The following is a 12,553-nucleotide window of genomic DNA, read 5'->3' on the forward strand; positions in this document are numbered from 1 at the left end:
CTGTCTATTGCATATGGATTTGGGGTCCAGAATTTTTTTTAACATGGAAGAAATTAGTGTTTCTATCTTAATTAAAATGATGGCATTCCCATGTGGATCAGTAGGTTAAGAACCTGACATAGTGTCCATGAGGATGCAGGTTGGATCCCTGGCCTCACTAAGCTGCAACATAGGTTGCAGATGTGGCTCAGATCTGGTGTTTCTGTGGCTGTGGCGTAGGCCTCAGTTGTAGCTCAGATTTCACCCCTGACCCAGAAACTTCCATATGCCACAGGAGTAGCCTGTAAAAAGCCAAAAAAAAAAAAGAAAAAAGACACAGTGGAGATGGGGAAATCAACAATACAGGAGAGACAGGCAAGTTACAGGAGGAAAGTGGGGGTGGAATCCAGTACACAACTGGGCGATCAGTTTCTAAGCAAGAGCACCGGCAATTCATTCATTGAAATAAAAGCTGAGGAAGAGTCTTTAAGGACAGCTGCAGATAGTGAATAGATCTGGTGGTAGGAGAATGAGGATGTCCTATCCTTAGCGCTTCTATTTTCTCAGTAAAATAGGAAGCTCAAAGTGATGAGAGGGAGAAGGTATGAGAGGTTTGAGGAAAGAAAAGAAACACTGTATTACCTTGATTCTAATACTTTTTTTCATGTTTCAACACCTGCGAAATTGCTCTCATACAAATGATGGCATGCCATAGTTTAATTGGCAGCATTTTTTTCTTTCTTAGTAATGTGTAAAATAATTATGTCTTATAATTGGCATCTAAGATGATAATGTTATTTAGGAATGTGGGAGACTGAATGGATTAGGAGATATAGCGCTAGTGCCTGACAGCACTAAGAGCCCACTTGATATTAGTAGCCCTTTACTGGCATTTTCAATGTCATAAAGACATTTTTATATCTCATTAAAAAAATCATTTCTTGACCTGTAGCTCACTTGATCAATTGCTCCATTTCCTAGCTTTCTTTCATAGAAAAATTTCTCTAAAGAGCCACTTCTTGGGAGTTCCCACTGTGGCACGGTGGGTTAAGAAGCTGACTGCAGGGGCTCAGGTCAATGCAGAGGTTCAGGTTCTATCCCTGACCAGAGAACCCCATATGCCCTGGATGAAGCCATAAAATAAAAATTTTTAAGAAAGAACAGTTGCTTCTTGTTGCTGCCTACATCTTTTTTTTTTTTTTTTTTTTACCTCCAATTCTCTCCTCAGTCCACTCTGGTTTCTTGATCTAACTTCTCTCCTGAAACTGCTCTTGTCAAGTTACCAATGAAATTCCAGTTGAAAAATTAAATGGATTTTCTTTGTCCTCATCATATTTGACCTCTACCACGCTCAATAAAATTGAAATACTTCCTTATTTTGGTTTCTAGAACATCTCATAAAAGATCATTTCTCCCACCCCACTGATGCTACTTCTCTATTTTCTTTCCTGAATACTCTTCCCCTGTTCTACCTCCAAATGTTGGGCTACTCAAGGGATTGGCCTTGGGCCTTTTCTTTTTGAAGTTTTTCTCCAAATGATCTCAATCAGTCCTGTGGCTTTAAATATCATTTCTTCGATGTTAACTGAAAAATCTGTGTCTCCAGCCCTCATCTCTCCCCTGATTTTCAGACCTCTAATTCCTTATGCCTACCTGAAATCTCCTCTTTTAGAGGCTGAGAAGCCACCTCCAACTTCACATGTTCAAACAAACCTGTTAATTTCTTTTGCCACCACATCCTCAAATTTAGACTTCTCCTAATTCAATAACTGTATCAACCACCTGGTTACTCAAGCAAAAATTCAGGAGCCATCCTTGATTTCTCTCCTTCCCTTTCCCTTTCTTTCTCTCAAAGTATATATGCTCTATGAGGGCATATATTTTATGACATTGTGATTTATAATAAGAAATGTATATTTGACCTCCATTTTCAATTCTGGCTCAGAGCTCCTAAAACCCTTGGAATTTCCTAAGTGATGAGAATGGTGTTTTTTTGTTATATTAATGAGGTGACTTCTGGACTGCACCTAAGAATGGCGGCTGGTTGCAAGGAAAACCAACCACGTGACTAGAGGCTGGAACTTTGGGGGAAAGTTCCTAACCTTTGGGGGAGAGAGGTTGGAGGCTGAATCAATCGTCAATTGCCAATGACTTCATCAACCATGGCTTTGTAATCAAGCCTCCATAAAAACCCAAAAGAATGTGGTTCAGAGCACTTCTGGGTTGGTGAACATGTGGAGGTGTGGAGAGATCGGTGCACCCAGAGAGGGCTGGTAAGACCCACACCCTTTCCCCCTGCCTTACCTTATGCAGCTCTGCCATCTAGCTGTTCTGAATTATGTCCTTTAATAATAAACTGCTAGTTAGGAAATGTTTCTGAGTTTTGTAAGCCACTACAGTAAATTGATCACACCAAGGAGGGGATCACTGGAACCTCCAATCTACAGCCAGTAGGTCAGAAGCACAGATAACCTGGACATGTAGTTGGCATCAGAAGCGGGGCATCAGTAAAGGACTGAACCCTTTACGTGTGGGTCCAAACATTATCTCCAGGTAGTGTCAAAACTGAGTTGAACTGTAGGATACCCAGCTAGTGTCTGAGAATTGCTTGGTGGTGGGAGAAAAAACTCCACACATTGGAAATGATTTGAGTAGAAACTTAGTTTTGTCTATGACTGTATTTCCAGAGCCTGGCATATAATAGGTGCTAAATAAAATTTGTTAATACCGAATAAATGTGAAATTATCTATAGCTTCATCTCCATAAAGGCAACTTTTCTGGCTAGGGTCCTGAATCTATAGATCAATTTGGGAAAAAGTGACATAGCAACAATATTGAGTTTTCGAATCCACGAGCATGGTATACCTCATCATTTATCTAGGCCTACTTTCTCTCAGAAATGTTCTCTAGTTTTCAGTGTACAAGTCTTGCATATTTTTGGCTAGATTTATCCCTAGATATTTCATACTTTGGTATTATAAATTATATTCCTGAATTTCCAATTGTTTTTTGTGACAATGTAGAAATTCAATTTTTTTTTTTTCTTTTTGGGGCCATACCCATGGCATATGGAAGTTCCCAGGCTAGGGGTCAAATCAGAGCTACAGCTGCCGTCCTACACCACAGCCACAGCAACGCGGGATCTGAACCACGACTGCAACCTACACCACAGCTCACGACAACGCCAGATCCTTAACCCACTGACCAAGGCCAGGGATGGAACCTGAATCCTCATGGATGCTAGTCAGATTCATTTCTGCTGTACCACAATGGGAACTCCCACAATTTATTTTTGAATGTTGATCTAGTTAGCTTTTTCAAGGTTCCCATGGGATTTGCCACATAATCATATTATCTGCAGATAAAATTGTATTTCTAGCTCCTCAATCTGAATGTCTTTTATAAGTTTTCTGTAACTTATTGCATCGGCTTTATCTACCACTACAATAATGAGTAGAAATAATGACAGAGGACATAATTGCCTTTTTCCTGAACCAAGAGGAAAAACATTCTTTTACCATTAAGTAAAATGTTAGCAGAGTTTCAGCTGTGGCACAGCAGAAACAAACCCAACTAGTATCCATGAGGTTGCAGGTATGCAGCCTTATAAGGCAAAAAAAAGTTGTTCCCGGGCCCAGGGATCAAACCTGCACCACAGCAGTAACAACACTGATCCTTAACCACTAGACCACCAGTGGGCTCCGTTTTGGTATATTAATATAGTGAATTACACTGACATTTTTTTCTTGGTCTTTTTATGCACCCTCGGCATATGGAAGTTCCCAGGCTAGGGGTTGAATCAGAGCTGCAGGTGCCAGCCTACGCCACAGCCACACCAGATCCGAGCCGCATCTGTGACCTACACCACAGTTCATGGCAACGACAGATCCTTAACCCACTGACCAAGGCCAGGGATTGAACCTGCATCCTCATGGATGCTAGTCAGATTCATTTTCGCTGAGCCACAATGGGAACTCCTACATTGATATTTTTATTGTTAAACCACTCTTGCATTTCTGGCATAAACCTCACTTGGTCACGGCATATTGTCCTTTTTATATATTGGATGCTTTTTTTTAAAAATAATGATTTTTATTTTTTCCATTACAGCTGGTTTTTTCAATTTTTTACTGTACACCAGTGACCCAGTTACACATACATGTATGCATTCTTTTTTCTCACATTACCATGCTCCATCATAAGTGACTAGATATAGCTCCCAGTGCTATACGGCAGGTATAGACTGGATTCTGTTTGCTAAAATTTTGTTGTAAATCTTTGCATCTATGTTCACAGGGTACACTGGTCTGTAGTTTTCTTTTCACATATCTGGTCTGGGTGTCAGAGTAATGCCAGCATCACTGAATGAGTAGGGCTGATCCTTCCTCCTCCATTTTCTGCAAGTTGGTATAGACTTTAGTATTATTTCATTAAATATTGGTAGAATTCAGGAGTTCCTGTCATGACGCAGTGGAAACGAATCTGACTAGGAACCATGAGGTTGAGGGTTCAACCCCTTACCTCGCTCAGTGGGTTAAGGATCCAGTGTTGCTGTGAGCTGTGGTGTAGGTCGCAGATGTGGCTCAGATCTCACCTTGCTGTGGCTGTGGTGGAGGCTGGCAGCTGTAGCGCCAACTAGACCCCTAGTCTGGGAACCTGGGAACCTCCATATGCCGTGGGTGTGGCCCTAAAAAGAAAAAAAATAATTGGTAGAATTCAGCAGTAAAGGCATCTGGGCCTTGAGTTTCATTTGTGGAAAGGTTTTAAAATACGAAGTCAATTTCTTTATTAGATATCGGGCTATTTAGATTACGATTTTCTTCTTGAGAGAGCTTTGATAGTTTGTATTTTTCAAGGAATTGTCCTATATCATTTAAGCCATCAAATGTACTGGCATAAAGTTGTTCATAGTATCCCCTTATTATCTTTCTACAGTTACACGATTTATAGTGCTGCCACTTCTCTCATTCTTGGTATTTGTTATCTGTCCTCCCTTTTCTTCCTCCCTGATTGCTCTGGCTAGAACTTATCAACTTTACTGATCTCAGAACTAGCTTTTGGTTTCATTCATTTTTCTCTATCTGTCTTCTATTACATTGATTTCAGCTCAATGTTTATTTCATTTTTATGCATTCTTTGAATTTCATTGTCTCTCCCTTCCTTGGTTTAAGACAGAAACTGAAGTCAGTAATTTGAGGTCTTCCTTGATTCCTAATTAATGGCATCAGTGGTATCAACTAAAAATCCAATTAGGCATTTAGTGATATTAATTTCCCGATAATACCACTGTATCCTATACATTTTAATATATTATCATTTTCAGTTAAATCTAAATAACTTCTCATTTCCTTAGTGACTTCTTCATTGACTCAAGGTTACTTTAGTCTGTTATTTCATTTCCACATATTTTTTGATTGTTCAGACATGTTAATCAAATTCTACCTTAATTCCACTGTAATCAGAGAGCAAATACCTCTCCTCTGAATGAAACTCTTACCTTCATTTTAACAGACTGTGTAATGACTATGAATTGTGTTACAACTGAAGCCTTTGCCATATGTATTACATTTAAACAGTGTCCCCTCTGTATGAATCCCCCATTAGAGTAAAGATCTACGCTCTGTTTGAATCCACACCACATTTATCACATTTACCCCATTTATGTGTGGACGTTCCTATGAGCTCAATACTTAGGTGAAGCATCTACCACACTTGTTATGCTTGGAGAATCTACTCCCTGTGTGGAAAAAGGAGAAAATAAGAGAGCAGTGAAAATATTGGGGCATGAAAAGAAAAATCACTGAAGAAAAACCTTCTATGGCTTCTTGAATAGTAGATGAGAAAACTGGAAAAATACAGGAATCTTAATTAGTTTAACTAGGTAACCAGGTCAAAGAATTCTTAGCATGTAAAGATAAAAAATTAAAAGGAAAATATGGGAGACAAGATAACAAATAGAAAGCAGATCAAGGAAATGTAATACAAATCTAACAAGCAGTCCAGAAGGAGAGAAGAGGGGGATGCTACTCAAAGAAATATTTTCTAGGTTGAAGATGATGAAGAACACCACAAATAATTTTCTCAGTATTAGAGAAAATGACAAAGAATAAAATAATAAAAGGAGATAATTAGGAGATAGAGAAATAGGAGATACAGAAAGCACATACAACAGAAATGCATATAAAAGTATTCCATAAAAAGAAAGTAAGAGAAGCAGTAACCAAAGAGATAATAGTAGAAAAAAGTTAAAGAGTATTTTCTTCCTTATATTTTAATGTATTTTTTGGATTTTTTACAATGAACATGTATTATTTAATCAGAAAAATCCACCATTAAGGAAATTAAGACATGCAATAAACTGGCCTTTAAGAATCATTTGAAAAGATGACAATTCTTCATTAAAAATGGGCAGTGAATATAAGCAATGCATAAAAGTATGTTATAATAAAGAATATTCATCTTTTGAGATTGTCTGAATAGTACAAATTAAAATATTAAGGTGAAGACATCAATTATTTCACACCGCCATCATTTAAAAAGAATTATAGGAGTTCCCATCATGGCTCAGTGTCACAAACCCAACTAGAATTCAGGAGGATGCAGGTTCAATCCCTGGCCTTGTTCAGTGGGCCAGTGATCTGGCATTGCCATGAGCTGTGGTGTCAGTCACAGACATGGCTCATATCTGGCGTTGCTAAGGGTGTGGTGTAGGCCTGCAGCTGTAGCTCCTACCCAGTCCCTAGCCTGGGAACTTCCATATGCTGTGAGTACAGCCCTAAAAAACAAAAAAGAATTATAATACTTACTTAGTGTTAAGGTGTGGAAAAACTTGTGCTTTTATGTACATCTATCTGGAAAATAATTTGAATTGCTACATCATACAATGACAAGAAAAATAAATCTATTTGTATTTAAAGATAACTACAAAAGACCCTTGCTTTGGGGGATCCTGGGATCTAAAAGGTATAATATTTCTTCAGGGCAATCTGGATCCAGATGTATTTCAAATACATCTTATATCGAAAAATTTCTAGGCCTTGGAATAGGAGGAAGAGTAGAAAAATAGTCACATATTCGTATACAGGCTGCGTACATTTATGTGTCTCTATCTACCCCTGCATGTGCCCGTTGGGAAGGGATAAGTAAGTGATGAATCATATTAACCAACACAATGAAATACTAGGTTCTCCAGATATGACACAAATTTGAAAATACACCTATGGTAAAACGAGCACATTACAGAGGATTTTTGTGCCTAATCACCCCCCCCCCCCAGTACGCACTTTTTTTTTTTTTTTTTTGCTTTTTAGGTCCACATCTGTGGCATATGGAAGTTCCTAAGCTAGGGGTTGAATCAGAGCTACAGCTGCTGGCCTATACCACAGCCACAGCACTGTGGGATCCAAGCCACATCTGCAACCTACGCCACAGCTCAGGGCAATGCCGGATGCTTAACCCACTGAGCGAGGTCAGGGACCGAATGAGCCACGGCGGGAACTCCATACACATATTCGTTTTGCATTTAAATATATGTTGGTGCATCTATAAAAATATCTTGAAGAAACTCATCAACTGTCCATTGACAGATTTTTGGGGGATTTAGGATTAACTGGTGTATATTACTATAGCATCTGGAATAGGAAAAGACAGTAAATAGCCTAAGTGCTCATCAATAAAGGCCTGGCCAGATAAGCAGTAGTATATCTTTACAATGGAATCCTCTGCAGCTCCCAAAAGGAAAGAGGTAAACTATAAACACTAACATGAAACAACTCCAAAATAAATTGATAAGTAAAAGAAGCGAGGTATGGTGAAGTAGGAAAACAGACCTTAAATGAGACATAAAAAGGACTAGTGAAACACTGAAACCAGTCTTCAGTAAAATTTTGTTCATCAAAGGATACCATGCTAAATCAGAGACTGGAAAAAGGCACTCCCAATAAAGATCCAATGGATGTTATGATTCTTGGAGATATTAGTGAAGGACAGGAGAAATGAAATGCAGTGAAACTGAAGAAACTGAGGCTAGGATAATGACTCCTGGCTTACTTGTAGTCCACATTCACAGATTCTGCTTAATATAATCAATATTCCTAGGATACTGACCTGGAACTCAAAACAGCTCATTGTTTTCACTTCATCCAGGCCTCCAGGGCTTGTAGCCTCCCCTTTCCCTCATGCCAACAGGACCACTGCATCTCTTGCTTCCACATTTAAGGATCTGACAAGCACGTAACTTGGTGGACTGGACACCACTGCAATACTTCCAATTTCAGGTCCATCTGAGATAAATCATCCTGCAACATATTAACTTTTAACAAGTTAGCTTCTCCTCTGGAATACAACTTTGATTCCATTTACTTTTAAAAGATATTTACAGAATAGGAGTTCCCGTCGTGGCACAGAGGAAACGAATCCAACTAGGAACCATGAGGTTGCGGGTTCGATCCCTGGCCTTGCTCAGTGGGTTAAGATTCCGGCGTTGCCGTGAGCTGTGGTGTAGGTTGCAGACACGGCTTGGATCTGGCATCACCGTGGCTGTGGTGTAGGCCAGCGGCAACAGCTCTGATTAGACCCCTAGCCTAGGAACGAACCTCCATGTGCCATGGGTGTGGCCCTAAAAAGACAAAAAACAAAAAACAAACAAAAAAAGAGATATTTACTCAATAGAATATTATTCAGTCTTAAAAAGGAAGGAAATTCTGACACATGCTACAGTATGGATGAAACTTGAAGATATTATGCTAAGTGGAATAAGCCAGTCACAGAAAGACAAATTTGTATGACACCTCTTAAGTCAGATACCTAGAGTGGTCAACTTCACAGAGACGGGAAGTAGATTGCTAGGGGCTGAACGGAGGAAGAAATGGGGAGTAAATGCCAAGTGGACAGACAGTTTCACTGGGGAAGATGAGAGTCCTGCAGGATGGCGGAGACAGCTGTACAACATGAATGCACTTAAAGCCATTTCACTGTACACTTAAAAAGGGTTAAAACGGTAACTTTGATGTTACGTATGTTACGTATTTTACAAGAAAAAACAAATTTTTTAAGATTGAGAAAAAGAGAAATTAGGGGCAAGAACTTCAACTCTCACTCCCAAACTTCAAACAAGATTTATAAGGTCTTACATAATCTACTCTCCTTACCTCTCTGGTTTCATCTTCTCCTATTTCCCTTCATCCTATTATCTAAGTTTAGTCAACTTCATTGATCTTTGAACCCGCCATACTCTTTTTCTGCCAGGCTGTTGCACATCCCATTATCTGCCCGAAAAATTACTGCCCAAACTTTCTCAACCTAGCTAATGCCCTTGGTTCAGCAGCCTTCATTCTTATCAGAAAGCTTTCCTGACCCCCAAAAGTTCAGTATAGATTTCCGAGTATCTCAGACCACCCGATACCAGGCCTCATCGCATGGCTCTGTTACTGCCTGTTTACCTACCTGTATTCTCTGCTAGAATACACAAAGCAAGAGGGCCAGAACACAATTACTCTCAGCAGGACCCTCTGAACCCTGTTCCCTTTGTGCCATGGGATGTCCAGAATCATTAGTTAAACCTCCAAGAATCTCACAGCCTTGAGGATCTGTCTCTTGCACACCTCCAATGAGCCTGCAAGTATCAGATTCAAATTCAGACCCTTCCAGCCTGATGCTTTTGTCCCAGGATATGCAAGGTGAGGAAAGAGTTGTCCAGATTCCATCTAGTGGATGACATCAGATTTTTTAATTATGAGTCTAAATTGAGAATGGTTAGTTCTGACATATTTTGGTGCCGCAATGAATGTGGAGGCCGGTTCAGTTAGTCATGTACACATCTTCCTCTTTTCCCGAGTGTAGGATCCTTGGCAGGCAAAGTGCAAGCTCTGTTACTGGAAAATCTCAATGGGGCAGAGATGGTAAACTATTACGCAAGATCCATCCTCTGGTTTTTGCAGTTCACAGAATCTCCAATTTCTCTGTGCATACATGCGTTTCCAGAATAAAAATTACAGATCTCAACCTCCCTTGGAGCTAGTTATGACCAGGTGGCCAAGTCTGGCCCAGTGGGATGTAAGGGCTGCAAATGTATGAAGTGTCCTAAAATGATGCCCTTTTTCTATTTCAGCTTTATGCTGAATGTGTAATGAGCGACTGGAGTTTGGAGAGCCATTGTGGAGTATGAAGTAGGAGATGCTGTCTGGTTTTAGAGAAACAAGGGAGAAGGAACCTGGCTCCAGGACATGGGGTCATCATGACCTAGACTACCTTTATCTAGGGTTCTTTTTCACCAGAGAGAAATGCATTTCTATTTTGTTTAGCCACTATTGTTTTGGAAATATCTATTATGAACAGTTGAACATAATCCTAATTTAGGTACTAAACCCATTCTCCCACCCAGGAAGCAAGTTTAAAAAAATAAAAATCAATAAATGGCTTTGTTGTGACATTTCTTTTTAATTACCCACTCACTGAACATCTAAAAATTACATAATTTGGAGGTCAGACATCTTACCCAGAATTCACAAGGGAGAGATAACATTAGATATGCGGGGAGTTCCCGTCCTGGCTCAGTGGCTAATGAACCTCACATCCATGAGGTTGTGGGTTTGATCCCTGGCCTCACTCAGTGGGTTAAGGATCTGGCGTTGCCCTGAGCTGTGGTGTAGGTCGCAGACGCGGCTTGGATCCTGCATGACTGTGGCTGTGGCGTAGGCTGGCGGTTGCAGCCCCGATTCAACCCCTAGCCTGGGAACCTCCATATGCCTTGGGTGTGGCCCTCAAAAGACAAAAGACAAAAAAAAAAAAAAAAGATATGTGGAAGCTGCAAACCAAGTAAGTATTTCTTATAGAGAACAGCATCAGTGATCCTGGGGTGACCCCACAGATGCCTCAACTATCTTGTAAGAAATCATAAAGTGATTACCAAGATGTTCATTTAAAATAAGAATTTTTGAGAGCTCAGGGAATTACTGAATCACAGAATTCTGACTAAATTCTATTAAATTAGTCTGTCTAAAACCAACAGATTTCTTTTTCCACTTCTTTTTTTAATTTTAAAAGTTAAACTTTTTTTTTTTTTGGTCTTTTTGTCTTTTTACGGCCGAACCGGCAGGATATGGAGGTTCCCAGGCTAGGGGGTTCAATCAGAGCTGCAGCCGCCGGCCTACACCACAACCACAGCCACGTCAGATCTGAGCCGAGTCTGCGACCTACACCACAGCTCACGGCAACGCTGGATCCTTAACCCACTGAGCGAGGTCAGGGATTGAACCCACAGCCTCATGGTTCCTAGTCAGATTCGTTTCCGCTGCGCCAAGGCGGGAACTCCTCTTTTTCCACTTCTTAAAGATTCTAATATAACTAAGATGATGCTCAGAATGCAGAGCAAGTTCTTTTCTTGAAGACTATTAGCTTAATACTGTTTATCCCATAAGGTCCAGTTCACCATGGCCCAAACTTCTTAAGGCCTAGAACAATGCACAGAGAAGGCAGCTAATACAAGAACAATTTTACAGTATAACAGTTAGGAGCATAAGCACTGCATCAGACATATCTAGGCTGGAGTCAACTACTTTCAAACTGGAACTTGGGCAAGTTTTATAAGCCTTCTAAGCTTCTGTTCCCGCATCAGGTATATAGATTTAATCATAAAAGTACTTAGCACAGTGCCTGGGATATAATATTCCCTCCATATATGGGAAGAGTTATTACAAGATTCCCATTGTCCATAAGAAATGAGTATGTGTAGCTCAGAAAGCCTCCAGAGGCAACCTGCTGTAACTCCTACAAACGCCCAGCTTTGAACAGCTCATGTACAACAGGCAGTCACACTAACAACATTCACCACGTGCTGCCGGCTATTCTAGTTGATACGGAAGCCCCACCACTGCCTTCCACCTACTTTCGCAAATCCTCCAGGACTGTGCCCATAAACAAGCTTCCTGGTCCAGGCGATGGTCGTATTCTTCCCTCTGGTCTTGGTGATGTTTGCAGCTAAGGCCTCCATTGAGACTCCGCTCCATTACCTTTGAGTATCTTAAAATGGTGTTAGTTTGTTGTTTTTCACTTTATAAGGAGACTATCACACCACACGTAACTTTTGGGACCTACTTTTTCACTTACAGTTGTGCTGCTAAGACCCACCCACATGGCTGCACGTCATTGCGGCGCACGCATTTTGATTGCTGTACCTGTGATACTCTCTTCCGATGACAGGCACTTGGGTGGTTTCTAGGTTTGGGTCTCACTATTGTAAAAGTGCTACGAAATTCTCATTCGTATTTCCTGTTGTACATGGCACTGCTAGATTGTGCAGTGCGTGAACGTCACGTTACTTCAAGTATTAGGTTTCTCCTGTTTACTACGTTCATTTTTTTTTAAGGCCACACTCACATGAAAGTTCCCGGGCCAGGGATTGAATCTGAGTCACAGCTGTGACCTATGCTGCAACTGTGGCAACACCAGATCCTTTAACTCATTGTGCCAGTCTCGGGATTTAATTTGAGCCTCTACAGCGACCCCAGCTGCTGCAGTCAGATTCTTAACCCACTGTACCACAGTGGGAACTCCCTAATTTAATTTTTTTCATGA

This window comes from Phacochoerus africanus, chromosome 8 (assembly GCF_016906955.1).
Source record: "Phacochoerus africanus isolate WHEZ1 chromosome 8, ROS_Pafr_v1, whole genome shotgun sequence".
Classification (NCBI taxonomy): Eukaryota; Metazoa; Chordata; class Mammalia; order Artiodactyla; family Suidae; genus Phacochoerus; species Phacochoerus africanus.